This window comes from Colobus angolensis, unplaced genomic scaffold (genome assembly GCF_000951035.1).
Source record: "Colobus angolensis palliatus isolate OR3802 unplaced genomic scaffold, Cang.pa_1.0 Scaffold352, whole genome shotgun sequence".
Lineage (NCBI taxonomy): Eukaryota > Metazoa > Chordata > Mammalia > Primates > Cercopithecidae > Colobus > Colobus angolensis.
The window spans coordinates 622650-641741 of record NW_012116844.1 but is presented as its reverse complement, the minus strand read 5'-3'; the positions used below and the strand labels follow the sequence as shown (position 1 = coordinate 641741).

The window sequence follows — 19092 nt, the reverse complement described above, 5'->3', positions numbered from 1 at the left end:
TTCGTTCCCCATGTCCCTTGGCAACTATTGCTCTGCCTTCCGTCACTATCAATTAGTTTGATTCTAGGAAATCAATTTTCTAGAACTTTATGCAGATGGACTCATGTAGTATGGATTCTGGTCTGGATTTTTTTTTTTTCATTCAATAAAATTATTTTGAGATTCATCCAGTTTGCTGTGTGTATCAGTAGTTCATTCCTTTTTATTGCTGAGTGATATTCCATTGTGAGGATATACCACAATTAGTTTATTCAATTGTTGATTGACATGCGAGTTTCTCTTTGTTACAAATGAAGCTCCTGTCTTTGTGTGGACATATGCTTTAATTTTTGTTGGTAAATACCTAAGAGTAAAATCCCTGAATCATGTGGTAGATGCATATTTAACATTTTAAGCATCTGCCAAACTTATTTCAAATGCTGGTTCGGTTTTACATCCTCACCAGCTTTGTGTGTGAGTTCCAGTGGCTCTGCATTCTCAAAAACACTGGTATGACCGACTTAGCCGTTCTATGAGATGTGTGGTGGTGACATTTCTTTCTTTTTGGTTTTAATTTGCATTTTCCTGATGACTAAAGATGTTGGGCCTATTTTCATGAGCCTGTTTACCATCTGTAGCTCTTTGAATAAGTTTGTTTGAATCTTTTGCCTGTTTTTTTTTTTTTCCCCCCCCCGGTTAGACAGGGTCTTGCTCTGTCACCCCCCCCCAGGCTGGAGTACAGTGGCAGGTTCACAGTTCACTGCAGTCTCGAACTCCCAGGATCAAACAGGCTTTCCACTTTAGCCTCCCAAGTAGCTGTGACTACAGGTATGCAGCACCATGCCCAACTAATTTTGTAAACTTTTTTTGTGGAGATGGTTTCATGCTGTGTTGTCCAGGTTGGTTTTGAACTTCTGACCTCAAGTGATCCTCTTGTCTTGACCTCCTAAAAACACTGGAATTACAGGTGTGAGCTACCTTACCTAACCTATGATTTTTTTCTTTTTTATAATGTCTTTGGTTTTGGTTGAGTGGAGTTGGGATGTTTTCTCTCTGCTTGTTTTTTTTTTTTTTTTTTTGAGAGATTTATGTAGAATTGGTAGTAACTTCTTTACATTTTTGGTAAAATTCACCAGCGAAGCTGCCTGGGCCAGTTTTCTTTGTGGAAAGCTTTTAAAGAGAAATTCTGTTTATTTAATAGATACAGGGAGTATTCAGGTTATCTGTTCATTCTTTAGCAAGCTTTGGTTATTTGTATCTTTCAAGAAATTTGTTAGAAGGGTAGCATGCACCTGTAGTCCCAGCTATTCAGGAGGCTGAGTCTAGGAGGATTGCTTGAGCCCAGGAATTAGAGGCTGCAGTGAGCTATGATTGTGCTGCTGCACTCCAGCTTGGGCAACAGAGCAAGACCCTGTCTTTTTTAAAAAAAAAAAAAAAAAAAAAAAAAAAAGACATTTGTCTACTTCATCTGGATTGTTGAATTTGTTGGCATAAAGTTGTTCATAGTATTTTCTATTTTCCTTTTGATATCTTCAGGATCTGTAGTTATGTCTCTGGTTACCTTTTTGATAATTTGTTTCTTTTCTCTTTTGTTCCCATTAGTTTGGCTAGAGGATTGTCAGTTTTACTGATCTGTGTATTTTTTGTTTGTTTGTTTGTTTTTTTGAGACAGAGTCTTGCTCTGTTTCCCAGGCTGGAGTGCAGTGGCGTGATCTCAGCTCACTGCAGCCTTTGCCTCCTGGACACAAGTGATCCTCCCATCTCAGCCTCCTGAGTAGCTGGGACCACAGGCACATGCCAACCACACCTGGCTAATTTTTTGTATTTTTGGTAGGTATGGGGTTTCACCACGTTGCCCGGGGTGGCCTTAAACTTCTAAGCTCAGGTGATCCACCTGTCTTGGCCTCCCTCAGTGCTGGGATTATAGGTGTGAGCCATTGCGCCTGGGCAGTTTTACTGCTCTTTAAGAACCAGCCTCTGGTTTCATTGATTTTTCTCTCTACGTTTTTCTGTTCCCTTTTAATTGCTTTCTGCTCTAATCTTTTTCATATCTTTTCTTCTACAAACTTTTTTTTTCTTTTTCTTTTTCTTTTTTTTTTGAGATAGAGCCTTGCTCTGTCACCCAGGCTGGAATGCAGTGGCACAATCTCGGCCCACTACAACCTCTGCCCCCTGGGTTCAAGTCATTCTCCTGCCTCAGCCTCCCCAGTAGCTGGGATTACAGGTGTGCACCACTATGCTCAGCTAATTTTTGTATTTTTAGTAGAGACGGGGTTTCACCATGTTGGTTAGGCTGGTCTTGAACTCCTGACCTCATGATCCGCCCACCCGTGCCTTCCAAAGTGCTGGGATTACAGATGTGATCTACCGTGCCCGACCTCTACAAACTTTGGATTTAATTTGCTCTTCTTTACCTTCTTAGAGTGGAAGCTTATGTCATTGATGTGAGACTTTTTTTCTGGCATTTAGTGCTGTAAATTTTCTCTGAGCACTGCTTTAGCTGTATCCCACAAATTTTGAAATTACATGTTTTCATTTTCATTCAGTACACATTTCCCGTTTGGATTCTTTTTTCTTTTTTGAGACATTGTTTCACTCTCACCAAAGCTGGAGTGCAGCAGCACAAACTGCAGCCTCGACTTCCTGGGCTCCTATAATCCTCTTACCTCAGCCTCCCTTAGTAGCTGGGACTACAGGTGCATATCACCATGCCTTGCTAGTTTTTTTGTTTGTTTGTTTTAGTTTTTGTAGAGATGGGGTCTCACCAGGAGTTCAAAACTCGCCAGACTGGTCTTGAACTCCTGGCCTCAAGTGATCCTCCCACCTCCGACTCCCAAAGAGCTGGTATTACATGCGTTAGCCACCTTGTTCAGCCTGATGTCATCTTTGACTACTGACTCATTTAGAAGTGTGTTACTTAGATTCCAAAAACAATTTTGGGGTTTTTAAGATACTTTTTTAAGAGTTTCTAATTTAATTTTATTGTGATTAGAGACCATACTTGACATGATTTCAGTTCTTTTCAGTTTATTAAGGCTTGTTCCATGGCCGAGGATGTGGTATACAGGAACTTAGGTTTGTAAGAAACTACTAAACTGGCTGTGCTATTTAGCACTCTCACTAACACTATATAAATGCTCTAGTTTCTGGAATCCTTGCTAGCACTGTGTATTGTCTTTTTTTTTAAAAAAAAGCAAAAAAACAACTTTATTGTAGTTGATGTGTAGTGATACCTAATTTTGGCTTTAGTTTACATTATTGGTTTTTATTCTTGTTAAAATTAATTTGAATAAAACTTACAAATCATGGAGTGCTTTTTTTTTTTCTAGTAGATGACAAAATGTACTGAGGGATTGGTAATAGTTCATCACTTGTATGCTGCGTAAGTGCAACTTTTCAGTTTTCTTTCTTTTTTTTTTTTTTGAGACGCAGTCTCGCTCTGTCGCCCAGGCTGAAGTGCAATGGTGCAGTCTTGGCTCACTGCAACCTCTGCCTCCTGGGTTCAAGCGATTCTCCTGCCTCAGCCTCCCGAGTAGCTGGGATTACAGGCACTTACCACCATGCCTGGCTAATTTTTGTATTTTTAGTAGAGATGGGGTTTCACCATGTTGATCAGGCTGGTCTTGAGCTCCTGACCTCATAATCCGCCCACCTTGGCCTCCCAAAGTGCTGGGATGATTGGCTTGAGCCACTGCACCTGGCCAATATTTACCTTTTTTTTTTTCCCAAGATGGCGTCTCACTGGGTTGCCCAGGCTGGAGGTGCAGTAGTGTGATCTCAGCTCACTGCAAGCTCCGCCTCCTGGGTTCACACCATTCTCCTGCCTCAGCCTCTTGAGTAGCTGGGACTACAGGCGCCCACCACCACGCCCAGCTAATTTTTTTTGTATTTTTAATAGAGACGGTTTCACCATGCAAGCCCGGGTGGTCTCCATCTCCTGACCTCGTGATCCGCCCGCCTCGGCCTCCCCAAGTGCTGGGATTACAGGCTTGAGCCACCGCGCCCGGCCCTATATTTACTTTTAAAGAGGATTTGTAAGAGCTTCATGAGGATTTTAGTTACTTGTGGCTTTTGAGTAGATGGGTATAAGGTGATTTAAATTGTATACTACAAAGTCTTTAGTGAAATATATATGACATGAAATTTACTGTTTGAACCATTTTTGAGTGTACAGTTGTGTGGCGTCAAATAAGTTAACTTTGTTGTCTAGCCATCACCACCCTTCATCTCCAGAACTTTTTCATCTTTCTAAACTGAAACTCCATACCCATTAAACAGTAACTTCCTGTTGCTGTCTTTCTCCATTCCTTGGTAACCACCATTCTGCTTTCTGTCTTTATGAATTTGACTACTCTAGGTATCTCATATACATGAAATTATGTAATTTGCCCTTGTGTGACTGGCGATTTCCCTAAGCATAAATAGTCTTCAGAGTTCATCCACATTGTACTGTCAGAATTTCCTTCCTTTTTAAGGCTGAATAATATTTTACTATGTATCACATTTTGTTTATTCATCCATGGATGGATATTTAGTTTGCTTCCACCTTTTGGCTATTGTGATTAATGCTGCTGTGAACATGGATATACAAATATCTGTTTGACTTCCTGCTTTCAGTTCTTGTGGGTGTATACCCAGAAGTAGAATTGCTGGATAATGTGGTAATTATATTTTCAGTTTTCTTGAGGAACTACCATACCATTTTCCCCAGTGGCTGTACTACTTTACATTTCCACCAGCAAAGCACAAGAGTTTCAGTTTCTCCACATTCTCACAAACATTCGTTATTTATTTAGTTATATTTATTTATTGGAGACAAGGTCTTGCTCTGTTGCTCAGGTTGGAGTGCAGTGGCACAGTCACAGCCCACTGCAGCCTCAACTTCCAGGCTTGAGCGATTCTTTCACTTCAGCCTACTGCATAGCTGGGACTACAGGCATGTGCCACCATCCCTGGCTATTTTAAAAATTTTTTTGTAGAGACAGGGCCTCGCTGTGTTACTCAGGCTGGGCTTGAACTCCAGGGCTCAAGTGATCCTCCTGCCTCAGCCTCCGAAAGTACTGGGATTACAGGTATGAGCCACTATACCTGGTCTATTTTTTAATTTAAAAAAAATGATAGCTATCCTGTTGGGTGCGAAGTGGTATCTCATTTTGTGTGTGTGTGTGTGTGTGTGTTATTTCCTTAATGATTAGTAATATTCAGCATCTTTGCAGGTTCTTACTGGCCACTTATATACAGATGCTCCTTAACTTATGATGGTATTATGTTCTAATAAACTGATCATAAGTCAGAAATGTTGTGAGTCAAAAATGCATTTAAATTAGCCTGAGCAACATAGCAAGACCCTCATCTCTAAAAAGATTAAAAATTAGCTAGGCGTGATGGTATGTACCTGTAGTCCTAGCTACTGAGGAGGCTGAGACAGGAAGATTTCTTGAACCCAGGAGTTCGAGGCTGCAGTGAGCTGTGATGGTACCACTGCACTCCAACCTAAGTGACAGAATGAGACCTCCATCTCTCAAAAGAAAACAAAGGTATTTGATATTCCAATAAACCCACCATAAAGTCAAGAAATTGTTACTGGAACCATTGTTAGTTGGGGACCATCTGTATTTTCTTTTGAAAAATGTCTATTCAGGTTCTTTGCCCATCATGACTCTTGATATCCCAATGTTTATTTGAAGTAAACTGGCATAATTTAAACATTATAGAGTGTTTTCTCCTTTTTTGGGTGAGTTACTATTGTCTGACACTAGAACTTTGCAGTGGCCAGACTTAAAAAAGTGCTGCACTTACAGATGTTTTTGCCTTTGTTTTGTGGATTATATCTGTTTAAAACACGGGGGATTCGTAAACACATGAAAATGATTGAATGTAAGTGATATTCAGAAGATCAAGAGAGTAATGTGTGTAGTTTCAGAATACCCGAATGGATTGGGGAGGAGAAGATACCCGAGTAGCCAGTAGTGTTGTGAAGTGAATGTTTTTCTTCTAGAATAAGTCGTTAGGAAATCGAAAGTTCCATCGAACTTTTATAAAGACTAGGGTAATGATTTTTTTCTTTTTTATTTTTTTGAGACTGTGTCTTGCCCTGTTGACCAGACTGGAGTGCTGGAGTGCAGTGGTGCGATCTCAGCTCACTGCAACCTCTGCCTCCTGTTCAAGCTATTCTCCTGCCTCATTCTCCCAAGTAGTGGGCACATGCTACCATGCCTGTCTAATTTTTATATTTTTAATAGAGACGAGGTTTCACTGTGTCGTCCAGGCTGGTCTCGAACTCCTGACCTCAGGTGATCCACCAGCCTTAGCCTCCCAGAGTGCTGGGATTATAGGGGTGAGCCACCGCACCCTACATGGACTAAGACTATGGGTATACGTGCCTTCCCCAAGAAAAACTGAGATGGTGTTACTACACGATCAGGTAGATGAGATGTCCCAGAGGCAAGATAAAAACTATGTGAACTATAAAAACATTAATTTTTGGCTGGGAGCAGTGGCTTACGCCTGTGATCCCAGCACTTTGGGAGACCAAGGTGGGTGGATCAGGAGTTCGAGACCAGCCTGGCCAACATGGTGAAACCCTGTCTCTACTAAAAATACAAAGAATAGCCTGGCACCGTGGTGGGCACCTGTAATCTCAGGTACTCAGGAGGCTGAGGCAGGAGAATCGCTTGAACCCAGGAGGCAGAGGTTGCAGTGAGCCGAGATTGTGCAAGGCAATCTTTGCACGCGGTGACAGAGCAAAGACTCCATCTCAAAAAAAAAAAAAGGTTAATTTATTTCTTCTTTTAAAAAACAGATTGTTATAGAAAATTCTTGTTAAGAAATTAAAATATAGGACGTTGTGGTGTTGAGGGGTACAGAAGGAAGAAGCCATTGATTGGAGTGCAGTTAGAAGGGAGTGAAGAGAAAACCTAAAAATGTAGACACAGAATGATTGTCATAGAAGGAAAGTTTCTTGGTTTTTTTTTTGAGATGGAGTTTCATTCTTGTTGCCCAGGCTGGAGTGCAGTGGCACGATCTTGGCTTGCTGCAACCTCCGTCTTCCAGGTTCAAGTGATCCTGCAGCCTCAGCCTCCCAAGTAGCTAGGATTACAGGCATGTACCACCACACCCGGCTAATATTTGTATTTTTAGTTGAGACGGGGCTTTACCATGTTGTCCAGGCTGATCTCGAACTCCTGACTTCAGGTAATCCACCCGCCTCACCCTCCCAAAGTGCTGTGATTACGTGCGTGAGCCACCATGCCCAGCTAGAAGGATAGTTTTAAAGGCTTATAATGTGGAACTATTTTGGACATGGGGAGCTTTTGATGAAATAATGGAATCTGAAGGGGAAAGACTGTTAACCTGTTGGCTCAAGAAAAATGTTTTTTTGTTCCTTAGATTTTTTTTAAACTCACTATGGGTTTTTTATTGTATAGGCTGTCTTGGTACCTTTCATTGTTACATTAACACTCTCTTAGTGTGTGCAAGTAGATGTGAAGGGATGAAAACACAGCTTAATCTTTGGTGTCTTTTGATCAGAAAGGGCTTGGTGGGGGCTGTTTAATATAAAGTGTTGAGTTTGTGAATTTTTTTTGAGACAGGGTCTTGTTATGTCATCTGGGCTGGAGTGCACGAACAGCTCACTTCTGCGTCTTTCAAAACTCCTGGGCTTGAGTGATCCTCCCACTTCAGTCTCCTGAGTAGTTGGGACTACAAGCCTGCACCACCATGCCCAGCTAATTTTTTATTAAATTTTTTTGTAAAGATGGGGTCTCACTGGTTTGCCCATGCTGGTGAATTAAAAAAAAAAAAAAAATACAGCGGGTCCTCACTTTCTGCTTTGCTGTATATCTGAGTCAGCATTTACATCTCCATGTATAGGAGATCATTTGAAAATAAGTTTGAGGCTGGGCGCAGTGGCTCATGCCTGTAATTCCAGCACTTTGGGAAACTGAGGTGGGAGCATTGGTTGAGGCCAGGAGTGCCAGACCAGCCTGGGCAAAATACTGACATCCTGTCTCTCCAGAAAAATTAGAAATTTAGCTGGGCATGGTGGCATGCACATGTGGTCCTAGCTACTCTGGAGGCTGAGCTGGAGGACTGCCTGAGGCACAGAGGTCGAGGCTATGGTGAGTTATGATGGCACCACTGCACTTTGACCTTGTTGACAGAGCAGGATCCTGCCTCTCCAAAAAAAAAAAAAAAAAAAAGCTGGAATATTTGAAGATATAATAACCATTCAATAATGGAGAACCCTAGTACTTCTTGAATTATTGTAATTTATGTTTTGACGAGAAAAACAGGCATTGTGATTTGCTGTAAACACAGTGTTTAAAGGTAAAGAACAAAAGAAATGCATTTGTAAGTTGTTTAAATTACTTACACATGGGGCAGCATAATGTAAGATGTTGTTATGAGTATGAGCTAGATATGCATGGCATTAATTTTAAATTGAGTTTTAGGTTCAGAACACAATTGCCTGGTAATAAGCATTTAAATCAAGTACTTAAAATCTAGTTTGTGGGAAAGTCATTATGGCACTACATGATGCCTTGTACCTGCCCATCTTGCATAGTTCTTGCGCCTTTCCTGGAATCCGCCATTTCTCCAAAGACCTCTGGTCCTTTTATTGGGAGAATGATGCAAGAAGCCACAGCTGAGTGCTAGGTGTGTTTGTTACTGCTAGCTTGTCATTTTTATTGACAGCCAGGAAATATGTGTGTATAATATCAAGCAGTGTATATACACATCTGTAATATTTCTGTAATATTTCTATATATGATCACTTACATATCTGTGGTAAACTAAAAATGAGTTCCTACTGATGTCTCCAAGTCTAATCCGTTGGATCATTCTAGCCTCCTTCTCTTGCTTATCTGTAAATTTTCACTCCAACATTGAGAAACCTGATACCTGCTATCCACCATTGAGTTACTTGTTTTATTCCAGTATACATGTATAGCAGTATCGAGATATTTAACTTGCACTCCTGGGGAAAGAACTTTATCAACTTTTGTGCAGTTCCTTTTGCCTATTTTTCTTTTTGCAAATAAAAAAAAATTATTTATCTTTAAATTTTTGATAGAGACACACCTTACTGTGTTGCCCAGGCTGGTGTCAAACTCCCGGTCTTAAGTGATCCTCCTGCCTTGGCCTCCCAAAGTCCTGCGATTATGGGTGTAACCACCCCAGCCCCTTCTGCCCATATTCTTAGAGACTCCACTGATTTCCAAAGTAGCTTATGTCAGCATTTTCCCCCCACTCTGTTCAGTGAGGTTGTTTCATGTGTTTGTAATACTGTTAGATTCTTCTCACATCTGCTTTCCATCCTGGAATCTTGCCCCTGCCCAATGATATTTTTAAATTTGCATACTTTGAAGTTCACGCTTTTCATTGCAAAGATCAATGGGTTTTGACAGACACATAATGTCATATATCCACCATTATTGTATTACCGTATACAAAATAGGTTTGACTTAAAAGCATCGTCTGTGCTTCACCTATGGAATTCTGTGTCCCCTTCTACTCCAGGCACTCACTGTCTATGGTTTTGACTTCCAGAATGCCATAAATTGAAATCATTCTGTGACTTTTTCATACTGGCTTTCTTTCGTTAGCAACATATGTTTAAGATATATATTTTCATGATTTGATAACTCGTTTCTTTTTTGTTTTCTTTTCTTTTTCTTTTTTTTTTTAAAATACAAGGTCTTGCTCTGTTGTCCAGGCTAGAGTGTGGTGATATGATTATGACTCACTGCAGCCTCAACCTCCGGGGATCAATTGATCCTCCCACCTCAGCCTCCCAAGTAGCTGGGACTATAGGTGTGTGCCGTTGTACCTGGCTAATATTTTTTCTACTTTTTTTTGTGGAGATGGGGGTCTTTCTTTCTTGTTCAGGCAGGTCTTGAACTCCTGGACTCAAGTGAGCTGCCTGCCTTAGGCCCCCAAGTGCTGGAATTACAGGCATAAGCCACTGCACCCAGCCCTCATTTCCTTTTATCACTGAATAATAGTCCATTACATGGATGTCTCACGGCTCGTTTATCCTTTCTCCTGTTGAAGGACATCTTGGTTGTTTCCTGTTTGGAGCAATTATGAATAAAGCTACTATACACATTTACATGCGGAACTTTTTGTGGACATAAGATTTCTACTCATTTGGGTAAATACCTAGGAATGTGATAGCTAGATCCTATGGTAAGGGCATGTTTAACTTTGTAAGAAACTGCTAAACTGTCTTCCAAAATGGCTGTATCATTTTGCATTACCACCAGCAAAGAATGAGAATTCCTGTTTTACATCCTCGCCAGTATTTGATATTGTTAGTTTTTGGATGTTAGCCATTCTAATAGGTGTATGGTGGTATCTCATTGTAGTTTTAATTTGCAGTTCCATAACGATATGATGTTGAGCAGTTTTCTAAGTGCTTGTTTGCCATCTGTGCATGCGTATGTGGGTGTATGTGTGTGTGTGTGTATGTAATTTTTTTTTTTGGTGAGGTATCTCTTCAGATCTTTAGCTCATTTTAAAAGCGTAGTTGGTCTTATTGAGTTTTTAGAATTATTTGTGTATTTTGCATACAAGTCTGTAATCAGACTTGTATTTTGCAAATATTTTCTCTTAGTGTTTTTGTTCTTTTAACAGTGTCTTTCACAGAGGACAAATTGTTAACTTTAATAGAATACTAGCTTAATTTTTTCTTTGAAGGATCATAAATTTGGAGTATGGAAAAACTGATTGCCAAACTAAAGGTCATATTTCTTCCTTTTTGAATTGGAATATTTTCTTCCTTTTTTTTTATTAAAATTATTTTTTAAAATTGAGTAGATTTTGGGTAATGATAGTGTTTTTTTTTTCTTTTTTTAAAATTTTAAGTAGAGGAAGTGTCTTCCTGTGTTTCCCAGGCTGGGCTTAAACTCCTGTCCTTAAGCAGTCCTCTTGCTTTGGTCTCCAAAGTGCTGGGATTATAGGTGTGAGTCACCATGCCTGGCCTGAAATGGAATATTTTCTACACTCTTATAACAATCATTTTATAATTCTTATAACATTCTCTACATTTTTATAACAATCAAGAAAAAGTCATTAAGTCCACCCTATTTCTAAGACTTCATGGCACACATCTTTTAAACATACCCATTGCAAATGTCATTTTAGTTAAAACTTGCTTGCTTCCTTAGATGCCTCTGCTGTTGTTTCCTAATTTTTGTTTCAGTCAGATTTAAATTTTGGTTTTGAATTTGCTTTACCAGTTTACACTTGATTGTATTTCTGCCTGCTTTCCAGTTACCCAATTATTTCTTTCTTTTTTTTTTTTTTTTGAAACAGAGTCTCGCTCTATCGCTCTGTTGCCCAGGCTGGAGTGCAGTGGCTCAGTGTGGGCTCATTGTAACCTCCGCCTTCCAGGTTCAAGGGATTCTCATGCCTCATCTTCCCCAGTAGCTGGGATTACAGGTGTGTGCCACCAAGCCCAGCTATGTTTTTTTTTTTTTTTTGTACTTTTAGTAGAGACAGGGTTTCACTATGTTGGCCAGGCTGGTCTTGGACTCCTGGCCTCAAGTGATCCACCGGCCTCGACCTCCCAAAGTGTTGGGATTACAGGTGTGAGCCACCACACCCAGCCTGATTATTTCCTCTATCCTTTTTGCTCTTTCTGTTTTTGCTATTTATTTATGGTCAGAATGGTTTATAATGTAAATCATTATACTTTCCTTGTCTTCTTTGATAGCCTACCTAAATTCAGATGAGAAATGTCTTATATTCTGCATCTGTTTTTTCTTATTTTAAACAGTTTCTGTAGGACATGGTCTCACTGTGTTGCCCAGGCTGGTTTCAAACTCCTGGCCTCAAAGGATCCTCCCACATTAGCCTCCCAAAGGTGTGAGCCTGTGTGCCCAGTCCGTTTTTTTTTTTAAAGAAAACAGGGATCATTCATTAAGAAAAAAACCTGAAGTGCCTAATAATGGCCTGTGATTTTTGTTAAGTGTACAGCTAACAGAAGTATTTGATGAATGATTTCTTCTGCTGGAACTTAATATTGGAATTGTTCTTTACTTTTTTGTTGTGCTCAAGATTAATTGATTTCTGTAGTAGGGGCCTGGTTAGGGATTATTAATTTTAAACAAGTACTTTAAAAATTACTCAGAGGATTTGATGCCAAGTTCAGTGTTTAAACTGGTAAAGTTTCTTAATATTTTATGTGTTTGAAGCTATATTAACATTTTATAGTTCACAATATTAGCATTGCTAAATAGGTTATACATATCTGAACTGAACTTAAAATTGTAAGCTCATTAATTAAAATACATTATGTTTCGGCTGGGCATGGTGGCTCACACCCATAATCCCAGCCCTTTGAGAGGCCGAAGTGGGCGGATAACAAGGTCAGGAGTTCCAGACCAGCCTGACCAACATGGTGAAACCCTGTCTCTACTAAAACTACAGAAGTTAGCCAGGCGTGGTGGTGGGTGCCTGTAGTTCCAGCTGCTCGAGAGGCTGAGGCAGGAGAATCACTTGAACCTGGGAGGCGGAGATTGCAGTAAGCTGAGATGGCGCCACTGCACTCCAGCCTGAGCGACAGAGCGAGACTCCATCTCTAAAAAAAAAAAAAAGATACATTATGTTTCTTTAACGTTTTGTTTATCTGTTTACGTTTTTTGATATATCTCTTAAACAGATTGGTTGGTTAAAACAGATGTCCTGGGGGAGGAAGACAACATTTGCTGAACTGTATGGTTTTTGATAGGCTTCTTGGTAGTTTAAATGGGAAGAAAATTTTAAAAATTGGCAGATAGAAAGGAGAAGGCTTTTAGATTATAAAATAGCGTGATAGGAAATTTGAAACTGACTTGGGGACAGAGAAGTAAAATATATAAGCAGGCGTGTGTGTGTGTGTGTGCATGGGGTGGTTGTTGAAACATGAGGAAAAAGTGGCTGGAAAGGGAGGAGAAGACTGGTAAGAGGCGCGAAAAGCTTGTATGGGCGTTTTTGAGACTACTAACAACAGCATCAGGGTGTAGCAGGCAGCAGATATGCAGACCTTGTATATATTGGGAGTTGGGTACTTAGTAGTTGTAAGTGTGTGGGATGAATATGGATGGAGACGTGGTGACGAGTATAGTATAGAATACATTTCGGTTCTAGGAGTGTTGTCCTTGGACAGTGTTGTATTTAATTGAGCAAACTTTTAACCAAAATACTGTATAGTAACAGGATAAACAGCGTTCAACTTTCTCTAAAGAACAGAATCTACAGGTCTGGGGAACAGAGGAAGAAACAACCCCAAATTAAAACTGTAAATCTTTCTTTTAATACAGCTTATGTTTTTAAGTAAAAACAGCATAAATTATTCACACATTTGCAGGTACTTTTACCTATATCTAAATTTTTAGTGTTAACCCCATAATCATTTTAATTATTTTTTTCAGAGAATTTACCTGATTTTTGTCCTTTCCATGAAGTTTAAGTTTCATCTTAAACTTAAAATAAGCTAGTAAATTATTTCATGATTCCATTTCCACATTCTCAGCACATTTTAAAAAAATTGATAACACTGTGTATTTTATTGTGTACAATATAATGTTTTGAAGTATATATACATAGTGGAATGGCTAAATTTAGCTAATTCACAAATGCATTACCTCACATAGTTATTTTTGTGGTGAGAGCACACATCTACTCTCTTTACAGTTTTCAAGAATTCAGTATATTGTCATTTACTGTAGTCACCTTGCTGTACAATAGCTGTCTTGAAATTTCTTCCTCCTATTTGACTGTAATTGTGTGTCCTTTGACTAACATCTCAGCATTTCTCCCCTAGGCCCTTAGCCTCTGGTTACCACCATTTTATTCTCAATGTCTTCTTCTTCTTTTTTTTTTTTGAGATGGAGTTTTGCTGCTGTTGCCCAGGCTGGAGTGCAATGGCATGATCTTGACTCACCACAACCTCTGCCTCCTGGATTCAAGCAGTTCTCCTGCCTCAGCCTCCCAAGTAGCTGAGATTACAGGCATGCGCCACCACGCCCAGCTAATTTTGTATTTTCAGTAGGGACGGAGTTTCTCCATGTTGGTCAGGCTGGTCTTGAACTCTCGACCTTAGGTGATCCACCCACCCCCGTTTCCCAAAGTGCTGGGATTACAGGCGTGAGCTACTGCGCCCAGCCTCAGCTTCTATGAGATCAATTTTTTAGATTCCACATATGAGTGAGACCATGTCGTGTTTGTCTTTCTGTGCCTAGCTTATTTCATTTAACATAATGTCCACTGGGTTCATTCCTGTTGTTGCAAATGGCAGGATTGTCTTCTTTTTTATGGCTGAGTAGTATCCCATTGTGTGTATGTATATACACATTTATCCTTTGATGGACAGTTAGATTATTTCTATATCTTGCCTATTTCAAGTACTGCGGTAGTAAACATGGGAGTGCAGATATCTCTTCACATACTGATTTCATTTCCTTAGGATATATGCCCAGTAGTGGAATTGGTGGATCATATAGTAGTTCCATTTTTAATGTTTTGAGGAGCCTCCATATTGTTTTCCTTTTTGGCTGTACTAATTTTAATGATTAACACCAACAGTATGTAAAGATTCCCCTTTCTCCACATTCTCACCAGCTTATCTGTTGCCTTTTTTGATAATAGCCATTCTAACTGGGGTGAAGTGCTTTCTCATTGTGGTTTTGATTTGCATTTTCCTGATTAGTGATGTTGAGCATTTTTTTCTTACACTTATTGACTGTGTGTCTTCTTTTGAAGAACATCTATTCAGGGCTTTTGCCTGTTGTTTAATTGGATTATTATTATTATTTTGGTGCTATTGAGTTATTTGATTCCTTATCCTTTTTGAACGTTAGCCCCTTGTCAGATATATAGTGACATGCAGAGGAATGAAGCTAGAACCTTGTCTCTCACCATATAGAACAATCATCTCAAAGTGGGATTAGAGAATTAAATATAAAACCTAAAACTGTGAACCTACTATAGAAAGAAAACTTAGGGGAAATGCTTCATGACATCAGTCTCGGCAAGGACTTTTGAGTATGACCTCTAAAGCACAGGCAACGAAAGCAAAAATAGCAAATGGCATTATTGTTATTTTCTTAATAAAAAATTGTATTAGAAGCATTCAGAATTTTAACAAAACAGCTGTAGCTTTTTGTTTTTGCAGTTACAGAGTGGTATTTAGTTTAGTTAACAGAACAATTATTTCATGTAAACTGCATAGAGACAACAACTGAAAATGGAACTACCATCTTCATATGTAACTGATTTGTGCTCTGCACCAAGTACCTTTAAATTTCCATGCCATTTTATAACCCCCATACTATACCAAGAAGGTTAGTGGCTATTGAAAATACTGCCAGGACAGGACTATCTAAAGACATGTTTGGTAGTGTATTAACTGTACAAAAAAAGACACTGTACACTTCGAAAACAAAACTATACAGCCTTACATTTCGATTTTTTCTTCAAAAAAAAAAAAAAAATCCTGCTAGAACCAACTGATTTGTCATCATCATGTTTATCTTTATTTTCCTCCTCTTCCTCATTCTCTTCATTTTCCTCATCTTCGTTCTTTTTCTTGCTTTTTTTTTTTTCCAGCTTTGATGACTCCTGTTTGTTTTCACATCAGGCTTTCCTTTAGCTTGGTATGCAGTAATATCCTTCTTGTATTTTTCCTTCAGCCTCACAGCCATCTTTCCGTAAGGTTGCTTGTCATCTACAGCAATGTCATCTGCATCTCTCCCAGTTTCTTTGCAATATATCCAGTGGATAGGCCAGGATGTTTACCTTTGATTTTTGGCCCATACTCAGAAAGGAACAAGAAAAAGTCCAAACAAAGGAGGCCCCTTGGGTGTATTGGGATCCTTGAACTTCTATTTTGTTTTCCCTTTAGGAGGGATGTAGGTTTTCATTTCTCTTTCATAATGGGCCAGGTTTGTCTTTCCCTGTCTTCACATTTTCCCTTCTCTTGAGCAAACATGGTTTTCCACATCTTTGAGCACTTCTTAGAAGACCCTTAGAAGCTAACTGAAGCATCTGGGTGCTGCTTCTTCTGCTCCTCCTGGCAGGTTTGCACAAAGAATGTGTATGATAACATTTTGTACCTTGACTTCTTTGGATTTTTGCCCATGTTCAGTTATTTTTCCTCAGCAAGGCATAGAGCTGCTCAGTGCCTGTCTGGCTTACACTTGCCCTGGTGTTGTTTCCATGAAGCTCAGTGTATGCTGACACATGGGATTACATCAAACGGAGACGCTTCTGTGTGGCAAGGGAAACAGTCAACAGAATGAAGAGACGACCTATATAATGGGAGAAAATATTTGTAAACTATACGTCTAACAAGGGGTTAATATTTTCATTCTTTCTGAATCAATAATTTATAATAAGTTTTTTTTCTTTCATTTTTGTGTGGCTTTTCCTAGACCTTGGATTGTAACATGTAGTTCCTGCTATATGGCTTTCTGCACGTTTATAATTTTAATAGTTTCTCTTGGAGCTTCCCAACCTGTTTCCCCACCCTTCACCCTGGTATTGACTAGAAATCTATCTCAGCTCTTACTCTTTATCCCATTGTGTCCACTCTTGCTCGTTTTACCTGCCTTGGTATCTAACCACCTTTTCTGTAGAGATACCTTTTGACCACTTCTCCATTTCTTTTGCCCTCCTACTTCTCATTGCCTTTAACTAAAACTCTAGATTGGATGTCTCATGTTGAACACAGTGAAACTGACTTCCTTATCTTTCTCCCTAACTCCTCCTTCATACTTACCTTTGTAGTCACTGGGGAAGGGATAGTCATAAAGCCTGGCAGTGAGAGAGATTGAATGTGGACTGACCTTTAACCCATTGTTCCCCAGCCCCACAGTTCCTCTCCCCCTAGTGTGAAATCATACAGCTCACTTGTTATTCTTCATCCTTCTTTTCTCCACTCTTGCGGATAAATGTCTAACTAACTATAGTATGTATGAGCTACTGTAATGAAAAGTAGCTGCCTATTCCCTCACTCATCTCTGTATCTTCAAAGATATTTCTTAAGTTATTTTATTACTTTCCTGGAAAAAAATCACCTAAGGATAAGCATTTCAGTGTAAAATTTTGAAAAGTTGTGAAAAATTTGTGTAGGTAAAGGATCAAAGCACATAGTGACTAGTGTTCTGGTAATGCATGACAGTAACAACTGAGCATCTGAAAGGTCAGAATTCCTGTTTACTGTGATGGGAGATACCATGGGGTGAGCATATTTGGCAGAGCTCAGGTAGGGTAGAGATGGGAATTCATTTTGGATGTGGTAAGTTTGAGGTATTTATTGGACCACCAAGTAGATTTGGTTATTATGTATCAATAGTCTTTTTTAATCTGGAAGAATCCCCCTCCGTTGACAGAGAGTTCAGATCTGTTGTCTAATAAAATGTCTGACATTCTGGATTTGTTTGATTGTTTTCTAGTAATTGGTTAAGGTGAAACATGCTTTTGACAAGAATGTAACATAGGTGGCATTGTATATGTTTTATTGCATCACATAGGAGGCATATCTTGTCAGCTCGCATTAGTGCTGTTTGATCATTTGGTTAAGCTTATGCCACCACATCTCTCCATTGTTAAGGTATTTTACCCTATTTAATATTAGTAAGTAGGCTGGGTGTGGTTGTGCCTGTAATCCCAGTACTTTGAGAGGCAGAGGTGGGTAGATCACATGAGCCCAGGAGTTTAAGACCTACCTGGGCAACATGGTGGAACCTCATCTTTAAAAAAAATACAAAAATTAGTAGGGTGTGGTGGTGTGCAACTGCAGTTCTGCTACTCAGGAGGCTGAGGTGGGAAAATTACTTGAGCCCAGGAGGTGGAGGTTGCAGTGACCCAAGATTGTACGGCTGCACTCCAGCCTCTGTGACAGAGTGAGGCTGTGTCTCAAAAATAAATAGCCGGGTGCGGTGGCTCATGCCTGTAATCCCAGCACTTTGGGAGGCTGAGGCAGGCTGATCACCTGAGGTCAGGAGTTTGAGACCAGCCTGGCCAACATGGTGAAACCCCATCTCTCATAAAAATGCAAAAATTAGCTGGGCATGGTAGCTCATACCTGTAATTCCAGCTACTTGGGAGGTTGAGGCAGAAGAATTGCTTGAACCCAGGAGGTGGAGCCTGCAGTGAGCCAAGATCGTGCCACTGCACTCCAGCCTGTGTAACAGAGACTCTTGTCTCAAAAAATAAATTAATTAAGATAAAAAAATAAAATAATTAGAAAGTAATCGGGGGACAAATGCATTAGGAAACCTAATAACTTTTAACATATGTTTTTATTCTCTTTACCCATTCAGTACATACACTTGAAAAACAGTTCTTTCATCTTAACAGTTTTATAGTAGAAGAGTTGTTTTTTATATAATCAGAAGTTTAGAAAGATGCTTGTCAGAATGAAAAATAAGGGACAAAATGAAGTTGAGACAGTATGGAAGTACAGTGGGAGAGGGCAGTGGTAAAGCCAACCTCAGTGGCTGTTGGTGGTTGTGTTTGCATGTGTTTGGAGGGTGGTGCTGACCACAATCTTGATGTATAAAACTTTTCTGGTTCCTTATAGCTGTTATAAAAAAAGTTTTGCTTTTAAAAATGTAAACAGCATTATATTCTTAGTCTTACTTCAGCGATCTTGGTTTGAGTTAATGAACTTTTTTTTTTTTTTTTTTTTACAGATTTAAATTGATACTGGTGTACATCTCCTTGTTCTAAGGTAATTTTTTATTTTTTAAAACTGTATTGTATTAAATTTATTAGTCAAGTAGTTTGTCTAGAAAGTAAATTTCAGTTACTACAATTGTATCAGTGACTGACTTACCACCTGGCCTTATAGGCTTTTCGTCATAGAGAAGATTGTTATCCTCAGGAGAATGATGGTTACTACACCTGTAGTGTACAATAATATGTTCAGTACTTGTTTGCTATAGAAAATTAGTAGATTGTTATGGAACCTTGGGTTTACACATTTTTGGTAAATCTCAGTTTGCCTTAGGATCCTTGAGCATTGTGTTGAATGTATTAGTTTCCTAGGGCTGCTATAACAAATACTACAAACTGGGGTGCTTAAACAGCAGACATGTATTTTTATTCTCTCACTGGTCTGGA

The 19092-nt window shown here is 39.4% G+C and overlaps 1 protein-coding gene across 1 annotated transcript in view; it reads left to right on the top strand.

Annotated features, from left to right (window-relative positions):
* The first annotated feature begins 851 nt into the window (after nucleotides 1-851).
* ARHGAP12 (Rho GTPase activating protein 12) overlaps nucleotides 852-19092 on the top strand; it is a 118043-nt gene continuing 99802 nt past the window's right edge. Inside the window, exons 1-2 of the mRNA XM_011952943.1 lie at nucleotides 852-946; nucleotides 18663-18700. The gene's annotated coding sequence lies outside the window, so the exon portion shown is untranslated. The remainder of the gene's footprint in view (nucleotides 947-18662; nucleotides 18701-19092) is intronic.